The sequence below is a fragment of the Acromyrmex echinatior genome, chromosome 5 (assembly GCF_024713525.1).
Source record: "Acromyrmex echinatior isolate Ae372 chromosome 5, ASM2471352v2, whole genome shotgun sequence".
NCBI lineage: Eukaryota > Metazoa > Arthropoda > Insecta > Hymenoptera > Formicidae > Acromyrmex > Acromyrmex echinatior.
In genome coordinates this window covers 15,399,141-15,415,997 of record NC_141856.1, presented here as the reverse complement: position 1 = coordinate 15,415,997, position 16,857 = coordinate 15,399,141, and the positions used below count along the sequence as shown (strand labels likewise).

The following is a 16,857-nucleotide window of genomic DNA, read 5'->3' as shown; positions in this document are numbered from 1 at the left end:
CGTCGAATTTATTGAATAAATAAATAGGGATAGACCTCAAAATCAGGATTTTTATGACATAATGCAGATTTCGTTGCAGTGAAAACAAATTCGCTTGCGAAACTCACGACCAACGAATCGATGAATTGTGGGTTACGTGCGCGTACGTGGGAGAGACAGTCCTGGGAGAACTCGTCCTGCACTTTCTCCCTGTATGTCGTATGTCGTTTCCTTGAATTCGACGCACGTCTCTAACTTTCCTCTGTGCATCAATTGTCCCATCTTGATTACATCCTGCAAGAAATATCGTGTAAATTTACCGAAGGCAATTTTTTATCACACGCTGTGATATCAGAAACGAAAAGAAAAAAAAAATAGATTATTCGTCCGTAAATCAACATGGTATATCTAGCTGAAGAGAGATACGCATGTATGATTTACGCATGTGCGTACATACATATAATTCCTGAAGGTTGAGAACCGTCCGGCAGGCGCGTCCCTTAAACAATGTCTACATTAAGCCTAGTTAGGCGAGAGACGGCGGCAACGAGACGTGCGTCGTGCTGGCAGACACGTCGCCGTCGAGAGTCGTTTAAAGGCATTAAACGCTCGCTCGCTCGTGGAAACACACCGGCATCGGCAGTTTCGCCGTGGTGTTCATCGGATGTATCCACGTATACCCGACAACGTATTCGCGATTCACGCGAATAAAGGTGTATAAAGTACACGGTTACGAGCGTCACACAATCGTGCGAGTCTGCCCCTCTGTTCGGAGCCTCCGCGCCGCCACGTTAGCACGGGGCTATTAAGATATTTGAATAATATTAACATGGAGAATTTGCAGGCGCGCGCGCAAGAGCCGTGGTATCGATAACGGTGAAGGGCCTGCTTGTGTAAGGGACTCGTAGGGCCTTAGGCGATATCAAGCGAGCATTTTAGTACTTGAGGCGGCGATAAAATGAGCTCACGATGATGATGCTGTTAACCATATCGAAATTGGCTCGCGAGACGCGATGCACAGGTGTCGTCGATAGAAACTTAATTTTTTTTGTAGATAACTAACGTTTCTACAACAAATATCCTCGTGAGAATCGGTGAGAACAAAATATGTGTAGAGGTTAATTTGATTTATTTCATTTAATTATCATATTTTTTTTATTTAACAAATATTTATTTTTCATAAATAAATGTTACGTTAATACTATTCAAATAATTATTGATTAAAATTTAGTACATTTTCCTCGGTGTAAAGAACTCGCAGTTTATAATATTTAAAAAAATGAAGAAGAACATGCGTCTAAGAATTAAAGGAAAGTGATGAAGTTTAATTTAAGTTAGCATTGCAACGTGAGAGGTGCATTTAGAACGTTTCAAAGATGACATCTCGTATTTCCGATGTATGCAGGCGGTTAAAAAAAGCACGTGCTAAACCGTACCGGTAGCAGTTGACGTACGCGGAATTACACCGTGTTTATTAGCTGTGGCTCACGTACCGCGTTCCGCGGCGCTTATCGCAACCGCGATGCATCTTTCTGCACGGTACGCCAATGAAATCACACGGTGACCTCATTCACTGAGTCAATACTTTCGATGTGCTTTGCGATCGGCTGGACGAGGTTCCACGAACACGAGCATGCGATTCCGTTCCCCGAGGAACGTGTTCAGAAATGTAAACCGCTCCCGGGCACATGTTCGCTTAACATGTGCCTGCGTCAGTTTCAAGGGACAAGACTCTTGCTTTTATAATGGCGATTTGGCTAATTATTTCAAGGTAACATTGTTGAATAATGAAATACGTGCAGTCGGCGAGGTGTATTGTCGACGACCCAGGGGTTTCCATATGTCTTGCACAAATTCCTTCAAGATGGGATACACATGATTTCGGCTCATTAATGCAGGTGCAGATCTATAGGTTGGCTAAACAATATCAAAATGTGCACCATGTGCTTCATCGTGACTAACTAATGGGTTTGGGTCTGAATGAAACAAACAAGTGAGTTTTACTTCGTCTGTGGCTTTCTATTATCTTTTTTTCTTTTCTTTACCTCTGTTACAAGAGAAACAATATATTACAGTACAAATAAATTTCTCTACAAGAAAAACGAAAAAAAAAATGGCAAAGTAAAAATCGTATTGGTTAAAGCTGAGTCGAAGCAAATTGAATGAAAACATGAATTCATCATTGGATCCACCAGATGTGTATGGATGCAATGTGTACGGGAAACGTTAACAAAAGAAGCAAAAAAGAAAAGGAAAATTGTTTGGATTTGAAGAGAATTACTATCTCTCGCGAAAAAGAAAAATTGAAATACTGTAAATGAACCAAATGTAAAATTCTGATTCATTAATGCAGGTGCGGACCTGTGGTTTGGAATTTTATTGTTCGTTGTGTTTACCGCCGTTATTAACGGAGATGCAGGTAAGGGAATTTCGAAGGCATGCGATGTGGCAAATCCATGGGGTTTTATGCGCGGTGTTTGGGTTGGAGCATGGTACCACCAAGGTCGCGCCGAAGGTGATCGTGCCGCACATGCCGGGTGGTTACCATGTCGAGAAGGACATGAAAGAAAAAAAGAAAGGAAAAAGAGGCAGCAGCAGCAGCGAAGAGAGTTAAGACGGAGTTAAAGTGCGCGGATGAGACTTAACGGCCCCGCGCCGTCCGCCTATACCTCGTTTCGATAATATCCGCGAGAACAATTTCTTATCCTACATCTTTAATCTTAACGTCTCTGTCCGCGCGCGCGGGTCGTGTATCAAATTGCGCCGTGCGATTATCGCCGCCGCCGCCGCCGCCGCGACGCTGGTCCGTGTATAATTTTGCAACGCCGGCGATTGGCTTAGGATTTGAATAATCGCATCGTGTTTCCGCCGCGCTGTTTACTGATTGCGGCGATTATTGTCATTATGATAACCACGTGGGTCTCAGGCCGATTTAAGCTTCTCGTCCTGAAAATATGTGCGGCACAGTAAACCCTTAATTTATATAACATTTTGCAGCTGTTAGTGAAGCTTTCTGTTACCTACTACGTGTGTCCAAAATAATTTATCTACGAGTTTTACTCTTTATAATTAAAATTACACGTATGAACGTTTGCTTTTTTTTCTTTAATATTTTACATAAATCAGTTCTTATATTGTATTTTTCATGACACTTGTATGTTCTTGCGACATTTATATCGCGATAATTTTGTTACAAGAAATATTAAAATTAATTATATTAAAATTAGTAGTTATAAAAGAATGATTCGAAGACTGTTGATATTTAGATGCATAAGATGCACAGATCTTTACCACCCAGAGCACGGGGAAGAAATTGATTTTCCGTCTGCGTCAAAATTGCCAGGGCGACTTGCACCTTTAGCGCATTTTAATTCAATCGTTCGGTGGTGAATCGCGCAGGGTCACTGCGCAGGGTCAATCGTATGCTAATTGCCAGCCAAAAGACGAACGGGGCCGCGCGCGAAGGAGCAGGAGGAACGAGGAACGCGTATTCGCGCTGAGGACGATCGAAGTACCCGCGGCTCGGGCAAGGTCTTTGAACCTGCGCCGTCGACCCCGTAATGCACCGTTGTCGTTGAATTGTTCTGCATAAATTTATGACGGGCAAGTGTGAGACGCGCGCGAATACACGTACCGCAGGACGAAGACGAATCGTCCTGGTGAACCTGGGGGGGTGTCTCTCTGCCCCCTCGCAGAGCCACGCCTCCGGTCGACGTTAATTACTGCCGATTCCAACGCGCGGAGTACTTTCCGGAGGAAGATCGGATGCCAATCTCTCATCGGATAATTCCTCTCCATGAAGTGCAATTCATACAGGATGTCTCGGTGAGCTTGTATATTTTTCGCATTGTTATTCGATTTTTTGTTTTTGGATGATGTTAGTAAATAAAGTAATTGATATGGAGAGGATTATGGAATTTTTGTTTTACTGGAAAAATAAGTCAGTAAATATTCATGTAATACGAGTTTATTAGTCAAAGATGATAGCGTGATATCAATCAGAATAAGGTGCTACAATTTCGAATATGGTATAATTCTGAATATAAATAAGATTTGAATCCAATTTTCGAAGTTCAAGTTTTATTTTTTATTGCTGTTTGATACATCCTTCATCTTAGTGCTTTAAATAATATAATATTTTAGTGAATTTATCCAGATTAATTATATTATTTGAAAGTCGCATTTAAGGTTTCCAAACTAGATTATGGTTACAGAATTAATATCAACATATTTCTCAAAATTATGTAACAGTACACTTGTAAAATAATCTGTTACTTGGAACGAGGAAAATTTGGATTGAAAACGGACATGCTATAAGATTCTGATGATATCAATCAAAATTTTGCTCATCATAATTGGACATCTGGTTATCTCAATTAAAATTCTGATTGATATAATCAGAATCTTCTAATTTATTTTCAACCAGAAATTTTTCAAAAAATTTTAGTGTGCAAAATTGAAAGCTTTTACAATACAGTAAACACACTAACAACCAGTAACATGTTACAACGTCTAAAAGTCTAAACGGAATGTGAAAAATAAAAAATTTTAATAAAAAATTTAAAGAATAAAAAACGAGAGAGAAATGAGAAAAGATTGAACAAACACAAAGTTTTCTGAAGATGAAGATTGAAGTTGTCTATTGAGCATAGTTGGCCAACAGCTGATTCACAGCTGATTCAGATGTAGTGCATTTCTGAAAAAGAAATATTTTAAAATTTCTATACTGGTCTGACAGTCAAATTTTTTCCACTGGACAATGCCGTCAGGACTTTCTTTTCACATAACTTCAATAGATTTCCTTTCTACGAATCTAATAATTAATGCTATTTACTTACTTCCTTTTAGACCTGTTCTCAGCAGGTGTTTCCGCTAAGTGAAATCTGTTCGATATTTTCAAAGAATTTTTAAAATGATATAAAAACAATTGGAAATGTTGAACAGACATTTTTTAACGTTTGCAATGTTATTTATAAGAGTGAATAAAATTCACAATTTCGTTCTACGTTGAACAATGGCTGAACTGTTTATCGCAGGATGTGATATCGACGTGAATTAGAATTGCAGATTATATGCAGGTGATGGTACGTTTGTTCTTAATAATACATTAAAGATATTAACATAATGCGAATCGCATTGTACTTTGAGATGCGAATGTACGCCCCTTAAAGCTTATATATTGTGATTTTTAAATGGTTTAAATTTCAACCGTTTAAAACAACGAAATTGAAATAAATATCAAACTATATACCGACTGTCACTATACTAATATATAAAATTTTGTAAAGCACATAGTTATGCTTCACAAATCTTACAAACCTTAAAGTCTTAGAAACCTTTTATTCTTTTCTATTCTATAATTTAATGTGTGTAATATGTGTACACTTGGATTTGTTACGCTCAGTTATACAATATATTTATAGCAAGGCAACTATGATTTTCATAATTTTATGAGAAAAATATAACAAATTTTCTCATATATCGATATATCGATATATCTCAAATTTAACGATCTTATATTTTTGCAACCTTTCACAATATGCAGAAATTTGCAATATTTATTATCAATATTCATATAAAATAAAAACTTACGATCACCGATGAGGATCGTTCAAAGAATGCCACGGTGTAAGCTTGGGAAAATCAGGATTGTAGCACAACATATGGCAATAAATACACGTACATACACATACATACATACATACGCTATGTCGACCGGTAGCAGGTGAGTTTTGTGCGAGACACGATGGGAATGTTGCTGGCCAACATGTTTACCCAATCATCAGCGGACCCTCGATGGCCTATACATTGTTGGTCGTTGTGATATTTGCGGATAGGAAGTGCACCGATAACGAATCGACATTATCACGATTCCGCCAACGTTCCAAACGTCAATTATGAATATCGATAGTTCCGCTGCCTACACCTGCCGTTAGCGTTCCCGTGTGACTTTTACGTAGACTGATATTTGATTAGTATCACTGCAAGCATGTCTTATTTCTAAAGAAGCTGTTTCTTTTTTTAAAAAAAATTTTCTCGAAAGAAAGTTTCTAAAATGTTCTAATACAACAGATTCGAATAGATTTAAGAAGAAGTAAAAACGTTTGAACTCGAAAAAATGCGGTAAATTATTTCGTATATATTATTCGGCAAATATAAATACATTTGTTTTTTAATTACAGTTTCTTTATACAATTTATTATTTATTATTATATATTATTATTTATTTGAGAAAAAATGCGATGTTAAATATTGCAAAAATATTTTATTGAAAGAAATACTAGTGAAGGCCAGTCGCTGTGCTTGAATGTATAGTTACGGATTTGCATAAGCTGCTACCTGCATTCTTAGAATTTTCTTATAAATCATTATGTCCATTTGATTATATAGTCACAAAAATTTAAACATGGTCTTTTTATAGACGACAATAAAGTGAAAGAGACCTTTAAAATACCTGACAATCAATATACAGGATGTATAGGATCGGAGTAATCGTTTTTTTTAAATGTCTTTGGCATGACTTTGAAGTACACAATGAGCTGATAAATGACAAATGAATATCGACCTGCGACAAAAAACATTACTTTCCGGTCTCCCTAATATATTGATAAAGACGTTTATAACGAGAGATTCCTAAGATTTTGAGACAAAAATTCTAACGCCAAAATAATTTTTTAATATAATAAATATTAATAAATGTTAATAATTAAAAATATCCATAATTTTATCTTTGTATAATATATAATCTTTATTAACAAAAGGCGACTATTAGCTTTCGATTTTAGCATTTTGAGTTGTATCACATTTGAACATGCAAAATTTTAAGCGATACAATTCGCTAACTTTAAATACTTATAATTACAAAACTATTACAGCCTTTATAGATTGTTTTATTATTATTACATCTGAGTATCTATGTAAAATTTGATTACAATTTTTTTATTAATTTAAAAGTTATTTAATTTTTTTGTTTGTCTTTTTGTATGTAAAATTGTTTTTTGTAATATTTATTTGCAAATTTGATAAGAAAGTAGTATAACGGATTAAATTATGTATATTTTTTTACTATTTTAAAGTTCTAATAAACATTATTTACTTAAAGCTTCAGCAAAATATTATAATTGCGCTGCATAAGCCAAATAAAAATCAAATGTTTGTTTTTTAAGTTAGTTTTAAGATTTTATGATTACTACGACAAAATTTTCTTACTGCATTTTTTACTGCCGCTATTAATTTGGTTTTTTTGGCTGAGTTTTTAATTAGAAATTATCAAAATAAATCGATTTTTATGTCATTTTAAAAGTCTTCTCTTCCCTTAAAATGGAAAATATATTGCTTCAATAAAAAGAATACATAAATTTTTATCTCAAACAAGTAGTTCTGTAGTAATTGTATTTTTGACAGTTGTTACGCCGCCGACGGAATAATAGTGTGTTCTCAATAGTTCTCATTATAATTTATGGTTCCAAAATTAGAGTTGCAGGTAGATTCCAAAGGGTCGTACTTTCACTTTGATTCTTCCATTCATATTGTCTCCTTTATTTTGCTTCCTTCTATAGCTATTTTTCATTTGTTACGCTTATAGTCAACATTTTCATATATTTCGAGAATCGTTTGTCGGTATATCATTAATATATTATATTTGCTCAATCGTTATTGTAGCTTAACTATGACAAAATCAAATATTCAGACATTAATGCCAATTCACTATTGCTTTTTTCGTCGAATTTCGGTCGTATAGCGGTATCGCATCGTAACACGAGCATCTTCGAACGATCTTCGAACGATCTTCGAACGATCTTCGACGATCTCTGCGGATTATCATGGCTTGTTCGATCGTCTCCTTTTCTCTCCTTCTCTCTTTCTCGTGTCACGTCGAACAAATGTACGGCGCCTACGCTTGGCGCCAGTCCGAGAAGAAAGTGCGATCGGGGTCGCCGAGAGAAGTGAAGTCTTTAAATGATTGCCGTGCTCGTTTACATCAGCGCGTCGCCCAAAATGCGAGTGAGATCCGGGGCGTCGTGATGTCCTCCTCCCGGAAGCGACCGCGAAGGCACGAAAGATGACCACGTAAGAACGAAAAGAAAAACCAACGTGTCGTCATTTAGCATTACATTCCCGTCGTGAATGACGGAGAAAGACGCGTGAAAGTCGACGACAATGCTTTAATCCTTCGCGTACTTCACGACGCGCGGACGCATCGTTGTCGATGTCCTCGAAAAAGGAGGTGTCGTAATGAGATGTTTTCGCGAGATGTTTCGCCCAATCGCCTTTCTTAGTGTTGAACAAGCGGGTTACAATCTGGCAGCGCGTGTCCTTGGCATAAACGCATGCGAGCAGATTTCTTCCCGCGAGAAACGATCTTATGTTCCAGAGAAACATGAATAAAATCGACTTATCCATTAGTGATAGAAGCATGTATTTGAAAGCGTAAATAAATTTCGATTTTGCAAGATCGTTACTGAATCGGCGTAGCCTTGTTTAAAAATACATCCGTCGTTAATATTCGAGTTCGTTTTGTCGACTCGTAAAGCACACTCTTAACGTCCAGGCAATACTTTTGCGATGCCTTTGTGTGACGATGTATACTTGCGGAAATAATCGTGTAAGTTACGATCGGACTTCTCGGTCGCATACGCGCGAAACGATCCTCTCATTTCGGCCTCATCCGCCGCGTCCGAGGACTGTTTTAATTGAGCGGTTAAATGCGTCGTCATAAAGATTCCCGCGGTTAGGTTGCAGCTGCATCGTCGACCCCTCCGCACGCCTCCTGGGGAATAGTCGACCGCGTTCCCGCTAAAAACCAGAACCATGAAACTCGAGCACGGCTTCCGTGATGACCGCGCGGTGCATTTATACGCGCGCGTGGCAGGTGCATGGCCCACATATTCGGCACAAAAACTGGTAACCCAACCGCGCAAGCCACCCTGCGGCGCCCATCTTGGACGAAATAACCGTGCGATATACACCTGACAAGAGGAAAGAGTTACGGCGATCATCTGAGGACGCTCGGACATCTGCAGTTAATGTCCACGAATATAATAATTATTTTAACTTATTTAAGTAATTATTTTAGGAACATGTGTATTTGAAATTATTACTTCAACATAAATAATATAACAAGTTTATTGAATAATTAAATGCAAATTTGTTTTTTTTTTTTAAGTCTTTCCTGAAATTGATACCTATTACAAATAGTGTCAATTATAAAATGCATAAAATTAATTCGAAAATAAATATGATACGCACAGACATAGATAAATATAATTTAGATATATTTTTTTAAATAAATTTAAATAGTTATACTTTATACAGAAATGTTTGCTTGTATATAACGTTCCATTTTATATTGAAATAGCATAATTTCGAATGATGAAGTACTGTGTTGTGTCTGGATATCAGTAGTATCGAAGGCTTCCCCGTACGGTGACGGTACACCTGCTGCTACTCATGACCAAGGTGAGCCAAGGTCCGGTGACCTCACTTCCTTCCTCTGATAGACCCCCAAGTCTCCACATCGATTAAGTTCTGGTGGGCCGTCACCTGCGAATCGCTCTGGCTACTTTCTTGCACCCCCTTTTCCGGGGTGCGTTTGGAGATCACGCTCGAGCGAAGCGCGCGTGCATTTCTTATCGTAGGTACCCCCACCGGTGTCGTCACACCTCGACGAATCGCTTCCAGAACAGGTGACATCGTGGTTTCCGTGTTACGGAAGCGGATGTATAGGCGAGTGATCGACGTCACGAAGCAGACTGAATAAATTTCCAGCTAAAGGTTTTATTCGCATTTCTCCACAAATTTCTCCACTAGCTATATTTTTAGGAAATAAATAAAACTTAATATTATACATAAATGATACCTAAACTTTATTTGTATGTTATATATTTGTTACATAATAAATATGTAAGTAAAGAATTATATATAATATAATATGATCGCGAACGGTAATATGAAGAATAAAACCAGCTGAGCCAAAGCGTTGACTTTCTTTCCAGTTCGAATTCATCGTGAAATTGTCGCGCGAATTGTGGAGATTGAAGAGAGTCATTACGAGCATAAAGTTCGACGGAAGGCTGGTTTCTCTTACATCGCAAAAGAATTCCCTTAGGCCCTCGGAGGAGAGGAATAAACGGCGACTTGAACCGGTAGCTCATCCGAATGCCTGAGCACGCGCTACATCGACACGCATATAATCGCGTCTCTCCGCGCGTATCCTGCGTGCGTGCGTGCGTGCGTGCGTGCGTACATACGTACATGAGAGAACGACGTGATGTGTATACAGCAGATTATATCATCAATATCGTTACTGCATTACGCCTCTTTGCCTCGAGGGACGAGCCGCCGAAGGAACTCGCTAATATCCCTACCGGCGACAACGTAGAACCAGTTCGTGCGTGTGTGCGTGCGTGTATGTGCGTATGCGTTCCTGCGGTTATTTTCTGGATTTCTTGCTTTTGAAACGGCCGTCCAATATTCTCAATGAAGACTGTAGTAAGATCGTAATGGCGCGTGTTATTACATGAAATCGTGCGTACCATTATCAACTAAATCGAATAGGTTTTCGATAAAATGATGTTACTCAATGTGTTACATCGAGAGAATCGCATTGTTACGTGAATGAAATAATTGATATAGGCGTTACTTAAAACGATTTAAATCTTTTTTTGTAAGAACTTCAACAAAAGCTGTAAAATTAATTTTCTCTAACTCTTAAGCCTATTCTACAATGTGTGTTTTGTTTCCTGTTTTTTGCTTTTTGCTATTTTTTACATCTTGTCTTTTTGCTTCTTATTCGATTTTTTGTTTTACATCATCCGAAATAAAAGTTAACGAACTTCGAAAGAAACAAGAAATACGTATCAAGAAAAATTGTCGATGAAACGGTTGCAAAAGGAGAAAAAATAATAAAAAGTAATTTCTCTGTATACAGAAGCGCAAACACATCCCAGGCTAATAAAACGTAAATTAATAAAAAGTTGCAGAATAAAAAATTTTTAAAATTTATTTATGAAATTTTTTCTTAAAATATATTTGTACACAGAAAGAATATAAGATGAAAGAATATAAAATGACAAAGTATATACACACACACATATATATATATATAATGTTTTTTTCTCAAATATTAGCATTTACGAAAGAAGAAAAGATCAAGGCGTCACGATCGCCCACCCCGCTTGCGGATCTTCACAAATTAGAAGATAATCGGTTCATCGGGAGTTCTCCTCCCGTCTGCCTCGCTGTCATCCGCTTAAAGAAATCTTTGTTTCTCCTGGCTGGTTTTTATACGACGGCAATAATTATTTCGTAATACCGACTGATGGCACGACCGCCGGGGGAATTATTTATTGCTTGTGTGAGAACGCCGCGACTGCCGGAATCCTCGAGATCGTAATCCGCCTCGGATCGTCGGAGCAGGGACGCTGCTATGCAGCTCGACGATGCTTTTCCCATTACTTTTCGCAGACTTCGTATAAATTACGGTGGTATAGCTTCATCCGCTGAGATAAAGTGCGCGTATTCTCGCGTAATTTCAAATCGGACTGGCAACAGCGAGTTGGTCGTATCTATACATGCGATTGCATGCCCAAATGTATTAATCAGCAAAGACAACAAAGTACAATCCAAAAGAGAACGCTTTGATAAGCGTTCTCTTTTGGATTGTATTATACACTTGCACTTTCGCGAGAGAGATCGTTCAGCGTGCAAGTGCGGCCGCGAGAAGAGAGAATTGTTTACGGCGCGATCACGAAGAATAGTAATCGCTAGTTTCTCTTAAACTATTTGCGATTCGTTCTTGTATTATTAATAAACGTGTGTGGGAATTTTATAAAAATTCTTAAGTATACAGAACTTGTAATAAGATTTATATATCAATGCTAATCAAAACATTGTTGTAATGTGCATTCTGTAACCATATAAGTGAGATCGTGTAAATTCAATAAGAAAAAAAAAACAAGGCTTATTTGTTGTGTAATCACATTTACGATCTTAAAAAATTTTTTAATATTAAAAAAAAGATTTAAAAAGATTTGCTGATTAGATCCTAGCATTAGTGTAGATTGTTATTATGTTATGGACAATGTGTTAGTATAAAATCACTGATTGACAGATACCGTTTCTAAATACTTCGTTCTCTCGAAGTAAGTAAGCAAATGTCATGCGGGCCCTTTGCGAAGGATCGATCTGAACGCGGTGGCTACCAAGTGATCGACCACGCCTCATCACTTTGCTTGCTGAGGCAAACAACCGAGGCAAACCGAAGAGAACTGACAAGTCAGATAGAGAAGAAGTAAAGTGGTACAGTGTTTCTTGCAATCATTATCATCATAATTATTATCATCATTCTCGGTTATCCAAGATTGCTTCTTGTTATGTACTCTTCTAGATATTTATTGGGAAAATTATAGAAACCATTCTGTGAACACGCTTTTGTTAAATCAGTAAATTATTTGTGAAGCAAAGAGCGTCAGCAGAATCATATTATGAAGTCTACAATGCTCATAATGCGGTGCATAAAATTTCATTAAAATTCGCGCTCGATCACGATCGACGTAGGGTGCGTGCAACATGACGGGCAACGTGAAGCTTCGACAGGCATGGCGAATCGCGCAGAGTATATTAGTCGTGTCCGTTCTTCCACGCAGGTGTAGAGGATGCGCGCAGGTAAGATCATCACCTCGCGCGGTAAGAAACAGGATCCTGGAGTGGCCCAAGAGAAGAGGCGAGATCGTCGAATCATCGTTCGCGCCACCCACGTCAAAAGGGACGTCGAGGATGACGATCGCGACGAGAGTGCTCGAAACGATCCTACCAATCGAGCCCGTGCCCGGCGGCGCGGGCGTTAGGCACGCAGTCGAGCCCGTTTCGAGAAAATGAAGTGCCTTCGAGAGGCCAACGGAGCACGAGCGACAGCAGGCACTCGTGCGCGCCTTCGTAACTTCGTTCCGCCGCGGTGCGCATTGTCGCGAGGTCCCAACCTTGCAGCGGGGAACAAGCCGCCGAGTCACGGCGTACAATGCGCGCACGCTCCTTAATTAAACTTATTTAATTATCCCTACTCTATCCGTGACCATCGCTTTTCGCCATCTCTTTAGCGGCGCGTTAGCGTTATCTTCTCCACGCGCCGCGTTCGAAGACTTCACGCTGGCTAGTCACGCGCCAGGGGAGTAGGGATGACGGATAATAAATCTAGTTGCAGATGTGAAAAGAATCTATCTACTTATTAAGCCAGAAACTTCATGGACAATTTGAAATCTGGGTGTCTCTTTGACGTAAGTGATTACAGAGAAAGGTTGTTCTCTGGCTATGCTTTACAGAGATTGCTTTTGAATTTGGAACAGTTATAGACACGCGCAAGATTGGTACCAATCGTAAAAGATTTCTTCAGTGATTCCGTCTCTCGCAATTGTCTCCGCGATTCGACTGGAATAATTAAGCAGGAGAATGTCCGATATGCCGCGAGAGCACGGGATCTATCGCGTTCGATGGGACGAATCAATTTCGAAAACGCTCGGGTTTGCGAAAACGAGGCTTCGTGACCGACCCCACCCGCGATATTGCCGAACCAAACGACCGCAATGTTTGGAAATTATCCGTCGACTGAAGTAGCAGTTTACGCCCATTTTAAATTGCAGGTACGGCCCGGCCGATTACGTAGTTTCGCCTGGAAACGGCGAAATGCAGATTCCTATTTTTTCTCCCTTCCTCGACCTCGTTGCTTGCGCTATCACTATCGGCTGACTTGCGACATTTCGTTTAAGAAACAAACAGGATTGAAGACAGCACGTAAAACATCGTCGAATTGCTTCATGCTGTTTTGCTCGATCGAATTAAATTTTTTTCATAAAAGTTCTTGTTTGAGCTACGAAGGAATCTAACACTCTGGTAGATGAAAATTAGTCAAAGAATAATCGAGAAAGATGATGAAAAGATGTGACTGATAATACATGGTAAATTGCGTGATAAACAGAAAAGGCTGTTTCAGCTGAGTAAATGAACCGACGTGGCAGTTCTCTCACATCGAGGTGCAAGTTCAAACCGATTACTGGCACACGATTATGCGGATTTTTTCCATCGACATCTTCCGTGAGCGCGAAAGTTAGTTCTTCTTCTTTCTCTTTCGCCGTCGGCCTCCTTTCTCCTCTTTTCTTTCATCCACCCCCACGATAGGCAGCGTAATAGCTCACTTCGTTCACTGTTACTGTTATGCAAGATATAATAGGGTAATAATGGCACAGAGTCTTGGCCTGACTCTTTCTCTCTCTCTCTCTCTCTCTCTCTCTCTCTCTCTCTCTCTCTCCTCTTTGTCTCTCTTTCTCTTTCTCTCTCTTGTCGGTAACGCAGGGTGGAGTCAGTCACGATCAGAAAACTGACGCAAGCATCTCGTTCCTCTTCAGCTTGTTCTTCTTCCTGTGATTCCATCTCGTTCTTGTACGGTATGTTGAGGTGAGAGCGTTCGAAAATGAGACGACGTTTGCCTCGAAACACTCGAGCCCGCAGCATTTCGCTGCTTGACTTCCGCGCTGATTACTTGAAAATTGTGGAGAGTATTCTGCGCTATATAATATTGGAGGAGGAAGCTAGAGGTTATTGTGAACCTGCGATGGACGCCTGCATGTTTTGCGAAACATTCTTTGACGAATGAGCGAGAGACGTAGTTGTTTTCTACGGTATAGCAATGATGCGCTCATTACAGCTATCTCCTTCCTTTCGAATCCAATTCTCGATACATAACTCGCTCTAAAAAAGGAGACGCTCTGATAAAAGCATGAATGATTTATCATTGTACTGCAACAGATAAAATTATTTCGAACCAGATGGAAATACAGTACGATGATCTACAGTTTAGAATACGAATTGTATTTGATTATTATATTGCTTAAAACAATGTATTTACAAAATTTAAAATATTAATTTTATATATCAAGAACAAAAAAAATAAACAAAAAGACTTTATTTATACAATTATTTAAAACAGTAAATTCCAAGGAAGAATATTAATAGAATTATGTATCTCAGTTTTCGACATTTAATAAGATGATAATGTAATATATTATATATAATTTAATTTAAATGTTTTATCTTTTTTCTTTATTAAAAAGTAAGCGATATTAAAGAAGGTAAAACAGTTTCTTTTGGCGATCTTCACGCGAATCGGTCCACGACATTGATGACAGATCGGTGTCACCGATCATACGATGAAGTGCGAGTCTGTGACCCGGCGGCGTCATTGTCACGTGCATGTGATGAAACAGCGCCGGGATGACACCGGACTGTGAACTCGGAGACGAGAAGAAATTAGGCAGAGCCACGCGAAAGGGAACCGAATCAATGGGTCATTAGAGAGAAAATGACGCGGAATTAATTACTGCTCGCGTAAACGACAAGCAAGGAATTCGCCGTCGGTTATTAATCGCGCCGACTGGCGAAGACTCTAACGGTCCATGCGCGTGCCTTTTCCTTGGAGATGTTCCAAGTCCACCTTACACATCTCTTTCTTCTTTCCCGTGTCGATGAATCTTGTGGCGGGATGCATTGTCGTGTGTCCAAATCGAATCTATTCTTAATCTGTCACGAGTGAGTCTTCATCTTATCTATGTATATGCAAGCAAGCAAGGAGAATTCAAAGTTGTTTCCTCTCTTCTATTTGTCACAAATCGATACGATATTCCCCACGATGTATCACGCGGTATCTACGGATAATCGATTTATATCGACTCTTCGAATTCTTCGTAGAATCAGGTTTATCATCATCATTCTGACGCTGCTCTTCCCACCAAAGATACTTCTTTTTTCCTAGAGAATTATTATGCTTTTTTTATCTCCTTTTCTTTCCTGGATATTTCGTGGATTTGTGTGGCAAGAAAAATAAACGTACCGCGGGATACAATGGGACCTGTCATCGTATTCGGTGTTCGTGCCTGCACGTAATCTCGATATTCTTCGCGCTCGTTAGTTTCTGAAACGAGCTTCAACGGAGCGATCCATGATCCGGTAGAAAAAGGGAATCGATCGATTGAACGATCGGCTTGGCGTGGTGATTATTATCGCGATGTAAATCTTCATGGAGTATTACCTTTTTGTTTATTTGCAACAAGTTATATTCTTGCTCGTAGAAATTTTTGTCGTTTTAATAAAAATACTTAGAATAGCTGGTCAGAAATGGAAAGAAAGTGATAATAGATTAAATTATAAATTACATATTTCAGCTTGTTTGCAAGCAGCAAACAATGTGTTAAGCAATTGATATATCATTGTTCTGGGTATCTTTGCGCTCCTATCTTGTATGATCCTCGTAAATGGATATTAATCGTGATATCTTTGTGATCCCTGATCGCACTTCCTGTGCCACCCAGAGGTCTGCAGGGATTAAGATCAACGTCACCTGACCTGTCGTCGAGCGCCGGAAGAGGAAGCCGTCGTTATGAAAAAAGGGTCTTCCTTGTCATTCACTCGCAAACACGTGTGTGTCATGCTATTAAAGTAGGGAACATGTGATGTATGTGAATTCCAGGAGAAAATGTGTGCGAAGGAACGTATCGTCATCAACTTCAATTAATTTCTTTAGAATTGAAAATATCGATCGAGAGTCCACAAAGAATTTTGACAAATGTATGTGATTTTTTGTCTCATATCTCAGACAAAAAAATTCTCATATAATCTATGTGTTTAATCTAAGAATACGAAAACAGTTCCTTCACAATATTCGAAAGTTTTTTGAACAAATAGAAGAAATGTTAAATTATAGGTGATTAAATTCTTTTTTGTTTAAAATAATGAAATCAAATCTTAGATCATACAATTAGATCTAAGAATATATACACTATGCAATATATATATATATACATATATATAATTAATTACTTTTTTAATTAT

General features: G+C 38.7%; 1 long non-coding RNA gene across 2 annotated transcripts in view; it reads left to right on the top strand.

The window, feature by feature from the left end:
* The window catches only part of LOC147909831 (uncharacterized), a 371,480-nt gene that overhangs the window by 131,430 nt on the left and 223,193 nt on the right, over positions 1-16,857 (top strand). The gene's annotated exons all lie outside the window — the stretch shown is intronic.